Below are 6,343 nucleotides of genomic sequence, written 5' to 3' on the forward strand. Positions count from 1 at the left end.
CATGAATAGTCATTGCTTTTGTATACTAATTCAAACCTGCTATCTATGGAGAAAATTGGATAAAAGAAATAAGTATTTATCGGGGAACACTCTGCAAAGATACAATTTATTTAAACCCATATTCTATCATATGAATGAAACATAGTTCGAAAAAGAGGAATAAAATAGTTTACTTAAGACTTATTTATTATTATTATTGAATTTCCATTTTCAACAGAGAACTCAAGATGATTAATCCTGAAATGAGAAGGATCCACTCTTTCCCAACAAATAAACTATCAACCTCAAAAAAAGTGGAATTAATTTAATGAATTAATCTATTTTTCTGTAACAAAAACAATTAACTATATAAACAAATAAGCTATGCCAATGAAAAGATTGGTCGTTTTTGAGTAGTTCTAAAATTCTCATACTTCTTCGACTCGAATAACAAAAGAAAGAACTCAAAATAAAAAATAAGAAAAGTACGATTTTTTCGAATCCATTCTATCCAACGAACAGTTCTTACCTTAACCTTACCGAAATGGATCATTCTGGATATTTAAAGAATCACAGATCGAGATCGTTTTCGCTTAACCAAAGAAAAGAAGGACGCTTCTTTTTTACTAATAATACAAGAAAACAAATAATACAACAAAAATCTATCTCTATCATAAAGGGATAGGTCTCATTTTCTATACAGTGTTTTACCTCATTAATTTTTTTTTTTTTACTTACTTTAGTTCTTTAGTTTTGGGAAAATAAATAGGGGGTACTTCTTTTCTTTCATATTGGGTGTCAAATGGATCCTGTAAGAATTCCCACTTCATAGATACGGGGTATAAAGTTTATCCAAAAAGTTCCAATTTCAAAACACATATTCAAAACACATATGAGTAATGAGTAGTAGGGGCATATCCTGAATGTGCCTGATAGACAAAAATTTTTCATGAAAATAAAGATATTAAATTTGACTGGACTTGACACTTTATTTTTTGTTTTCTGAGAAAGAAAAAAATGCTTAGAAATGCATCTAATCTACGAGTTCATAAGAGATAATTATTCTCTTTAATAAACTTTTGTGTCGTGCAGGGCACAATACGATTCTATCTTTCGCTTCATCAGAAAAAATCTGGGACGAAAGGATTCGAACCTCCGAGTAACGGGACCAAAACCCGCTGCCTTACCACTTGGCCACGCCCCATGTCATTTCGTTTTATGAAACACTAATAAACACTATTATTTTTATATATTATTCGTCAATCCCACTTCAATTACCTAAAAAATGAGGGATATTTTCTTGCTAGGATTCTAGACATGCAGATAATATAGAATCCAAAAAATGCATTGATCATTACATGGAATTCTATTAAGATATTATATGAAAGTCGAATTTCTTCCATTCTCATTTGAGAATGCGAATACAAGGAGGTATTTTGTGTTTGGGAAAGTCCGAAGAAAAAAGGATTTGGAATCTACCTTTTCTTTTGCTTTTTCCCTTATAAAAATAACTCAATCAAAATCCAATTATCTACTCTACAAGAATGAAATGCTTGTTATGCCTAATATACTTAGTTTAACCTGTATCTGTTTTAATTCTGTTCTTTGTCCGACTAGCTTTTTCTTCGCCAAATTACCCGAAGCTTATGCCATTTTCAACCCAATCGTGGATGTTATGCCTGTCATACCTGTACTCTTTTTTCTATTAGCGTTTGTTTGGCAAGCTGCTGTAAGTTTTCGATGAAATCTTTACTATTCTGCCTGCCAAATTGAATGATGTATTCATTCCAAAAAAAAAAATGGATAAGAGCCGAGAAGTCTTATATTATGAACCTTCGATTCTAAAATGAAAATTCTTCTACATTGAATGTATAGCTGCAGCAATAAATTTTGATCAGCCTTTCTACCCCCTGCGCCTACGTTGAACAGGTACCTTTAGGTACCCACACAATACCTAAACTAATTTTTGATATTGATAAGAGTGCTTATTATAAAGCAATTCTTGCAATTTTTTTAAGAATTGATTTTTGCATTTTTAGGTGTCAAAATAAAGAAAACCCATCCTAGTGGATCCGTGTGGTAAGGAAAAATGGGTAATCTATTCCTTAACAAAAAAAATTTTGGAGATTATGTAATGCTTACTCTCAAACTTTTTGTTTATACAGTAGTGATATTCTTTGTTTCCCTCTTTATCTTTGGATTCTTATCTAATGACCCAGGACGTAATCCTGGGCGTGAGGAGTAAAAATCAAAAATTTTTTGGAATTTTTTCTTATAAATTTAAATTGGATTTATTTCGTACATTTATTTATGAGAAAATCCGGGGGTCAGAATTCCTTACAATTCGAAAGTCCCAAATGATCCGAGGGGGCGGAAAGAGAGGGATTCGAACCCTCGGTACAAAAAAATTGTACAACGGATTAGCAATCCGCCGCTTTAGTCCACTCAGCCATCTCTCCCCGTTCCAAATCGAAAGGTTTTCATGATATGGCAGAGGCAAGAAATAACGATTGTCAAAAATCCTTCCTTTTTCTTTCATTTCAAAAGTGCATAAAAATTATATTGCCAATTCCATTTTAATTATATTCTTTTTTCTTAATGTTAATAAAAAAAAGAAGAAAATTCTGGTTTTTTCTTTCCAAAATTCGATATAGGCTGAAAGACAATCAGATCTTTTTTCTCTTCAGCGGGCAGTTCCATATAGAATTTGTTAGAATAAAACAAGCGGGTTAAAAAAAAAAACTCTTTTTTTTTATTTATCCACAAAGCAAAAAAGGTTCTTATCAAACCCACAATAAAATGGGAAAGAAAGATAAAGTAAGTAGACCTGACCCCTTGAATAATGCCTCTATCTGCTATTCTGATATATAAATTCGATGTGGATGAAATTGGTGTATAAGCGCATTTTTGTATTTCCTTAGACTTAGATCGCGCAAGGCAAGAATTTTTCGCTATTTACGATTTCATATTCTTGTTACTAGACGTTCTATAGGAATAAGAAGAAATCGCAACTCTTTTCCGTTACACATAATAAATAAAGGGTTTCAAAAGTCAATTTTTCTTTTCAATATCTTTCTTTTTTTTTTCAGAATTCCATTTTTGTTCTTCCACCCATGCAATAGAGAGCGAATGAGAAAAGAGGGGTTTTCCCTTAAAAAATGGGCTTTGAAATAGAAATCATGGAATAATGCTGAATTCAAATGTTTATTTCTTTATTTCTTTTCTATAGTATAAGAAAAATGAATTAAATGAAATTTGTGGATTTAGCACGACCTGGGTTGTGACCCCATAGATAAAAATGCAAAATTTCTATCTTCGAGACGACTGAAAAAGGGCATTGAACGAGAAAGAAATCGTCCACAGATAATCAAACTATCGTATGCCCTGGAAGTAATATGAGGTGCTCGAAAATGGTTGAAGTAATTGAATAGGAGGATCACTATGACTATAGCCGTTGGTAGAGTTACTAAAGAAGAAAACGATCTATTTGATATTATGGACGACTGGTTACGAAGGGACCGTTTCGTTTTTGTAGGATGGTCCGGCTTATTGCTCTTTCCTTGTGCTTATTTCGCTTTAGGGGTTGGTTTACAGGGACTACTTTTGTAACTTCTTGGTATACCCATGGATTGGCTAGTTCCTATTTGGAAGGTTGCAATTTCTTAACCGCGGCGGTTTCCACACCTGCCAATAGTTTAGCACACTCTTTGTTGCTACTATGGGGACCGGAAGCACAGGGAGATTTTACTCGTTGGTGTCAATTAGGTGGTCTTTGGACTTTTGTCGCTCTCCATGGAGCTTTTGCACTAATAGGTTTCATGCTACGTCAATTTGAACTTGCTCGGTCTGTTCAATTGCGGCCTTATAATGCAATTTCATTCTCTGGTCCAATCGCTGTTTTTGTTTCCGTATTCCTTATTTATCCACTGGGACAATCTGGTTGGTTCTTTGCGCCGAGTTTTGGCGTAGCAGCTATATTTCGGTTCATCCTTTTCTTCCAAGGATTTCATAATTGGACGTTGAACCCATTTCATATGATGGGAGTTGCCGGAGTATTAGGCGCAGCTCTGCTATGCGCTATCCACGGGGCTACCGTAGAAAACACTCTATTCGAAGATGGCGATGGTGCAAATACCTTCCGTGCTTTTAACCCAACTCAAGCTGAAGAAACTTATTCAATGGTCACTGCTAACCGCTTTTGGTCCCAAATCTTTGGTGTTGCTTTTTCCAATAAACGTTGGTTACATTTCTTTATGCTATTTGTACCCGTCACCGGTTTATGGATGAGTGCTATTGGCGTAGTTGGTCTGGCTCTGAACCTACGTGCCTATGACTTCGTTTCCCAGGAAATCCGTGCAGCGGAAGATCCTGAATTTGAGACTTTCTACACCAAAAATATTCTTTTAAACGAGGGTATTCGTGCGTGGATGGCAGCTCAGGATCAGCCTCATGAAAATCTTATATTCCCTGAGGAGGTTCTACCACGTGGAAACGCTCTTTAATGGAACTTTCGTTTTAGCTGGTCGTGACCAAGAAACCACCGGCTTTGCTTGGTGGGCTGGGAATGCCAGACTTATCAATTTGTCCGGTAAACTACTTGGAGCTCATGTAGCCCATGCCGGATTAATCGTATTCTGGGCCGGAGCAATGAACCTATTTGAAGTGGCCCATTTCGTACCAGAAAAGCCCATGTATGAACAAGGGTTGATTTTACTTCCGCACTTAGCTACTCTAGGTTGGGGAGTAGGGCCGGGGGGAGAAGTTCTAGATACTTTTCCTTACTTTGTATCCGGAGTACTTCACTTAATTTCCTCCGCAGTCTTAGGCTTCGGTGGCATTTATCACGCGCTTCTGGGACCCGAGACTCTTGAAGAATCTTTTCCATTCTTTGGTTATGTATGGAAAGATAGAAATAAAATGACTACAATTTTGGGTATTCACTTAATTTTGTTAGGTCTAGGTGCTTTTCTTCTAGTACTCAAGGCTCTTTATTTTGGCGGCGTATATGATACCTGGGCCCCCGGGGGGGGGGATGTAAGAAAAATTACCAATTTGACCCTTAGCCCCGGTGTTATATTTGGTTATTTACTAAAATCCCCTTTTGGGGGAGAAGGATGGATTGTTAGTGTGGATGATTTAGAAGATATAATTGGGGGACATGTATGGTTGGGTTCCATTTGTGTACTTGGCGGAATTTGGCATATCTTAACCAAACCCTTTGCATGGGCTCGCCGTGCATTTGTATGGTCTGGCGAAGCTTACTTGTCTTATAGTTTAGGTGCTTTATCTGTTTTTGGTTTTATCGCTTGTTGTTTTGTCTGGTTCAATAATACGGCTTATCCAAGTGAGTTTTACGGGCCCACTGGACCAGAAGCTTCTCAAGCTCAAGCATTTACTTTTCTAGTTAGAGACCAGCGTCTTGGAGCTAATGTAGGGTCTGCCCAAGGACCGACGGGTTTAGGTAAATATCTAATGCGTTCCCCAACGGGAGAGGTTATTTTTGGAGGGGAAACTATGCGTTTTTGGGACCTTCGTGCTCCGTGGTTAGAACCTCTAAGGGGCCCCAACGGTTTGGACTTGAGTAGGTTGAAAAAAGACATCCAACCTTGGCAAGAACGACGTTCAGCAGAATATATGACCCATGCTCCTTTAGGCTCTTTAAATTCCGTGGGTGGCGTAGCTACCGAGATCAATGCTGTTAATTATGTCTCCCCTAGAAGTTGGTTAGCGACCTCCCATTTTGTTCTAGGATTCTTCTTTTTTGTGGGCCATTTGTGGCATGCAGGAAGAGCCCGAGCTGCTGCAGCAGGCTTTGAAAAGGGAATTGATCGCGATTTGGAACCTGTTCTTTACATGACCCCTCTTAACTAAGATTTTTTATTTATACCTGTTCTAGTTTTTTTCTGTTCTGGCTCGGTTATTCCATCTAGCCGAGCCATTCATGCTTTTTTATGAAAGAATGATATAAGGGGGGCTGCACAAAGAAAAACATAGATAGAAAGAAGCAAATGTATTCAATATACAAAAGGAGAGAGAGGGATTCGAACCCTCGATAGTTCCTAGAACTATACCGGTTTTCAAGACCGGAGCTATCAACCACTCAGCCATCTCTCCACAGCCCAATCCCTATTTTATTCCTACAAATAGAACATAGCTATATGAAATGATCTACTAACTCATCTCAGATGCAAGTCCACTTTCAATATATCTCTGTATAAAGCGGTAAGGAAAAAGTTTTAATAAAAAGAAGAATCAATGGATTCATGATTAAACCCCTCCTACTTCTTGTATTTTCATACAATTTTGATTAAGTGAGGGATCAAATAGAAATATGTAGTCAACTTTATTTGAAGGTAGTTTGGAG

General features: G+C 37.0%; 2 non-coding genes across 2 annotated transcripts; both read right to left on the reverse strand.

The window, feature by feature from the left end:
* Positions 1-2,350: 2,350 nt before the first annotated feature.
* On the reverse strand, positions 2,351-2,438 carry TRNAS-GCU (transfer RNA serine (anticodon GCU)). Its single transcript has one exon. It is a non-coding gene; the product is annotated as a tRNA-Ser (tRNA).
* A 3,567-nt stretch (positions 2,439-6,005) lies between these two features.
* On the reverse strand, positions 6,006-6,093 carry TRNAS-UGA (transfer RNA serine (anticodon UGA)). Its single transcript has one exon. It is a non-coding gene; the product is annotated as a tRNA-Ser (tRNA).
* Between the last annotated feature and the right edge of the window lie 250 nt (positions 6,094-6,343).

This window comes from Zea mays, unplaced genomic scaffold (genome assembly GCF_902167145.1).
Source record: "Zea mays cultivar B73 unplaced genomic scaffold, Zm-B73-REFERENCE-NAM-5.0 scaffold_323, whole genome shotgun sequence".
Lineage (NCBI taxonomy): Eukaryota > Viridiplantae > Streptophyta > Magnoliopsida > Poales > Poaceae > Zea > Zea mays.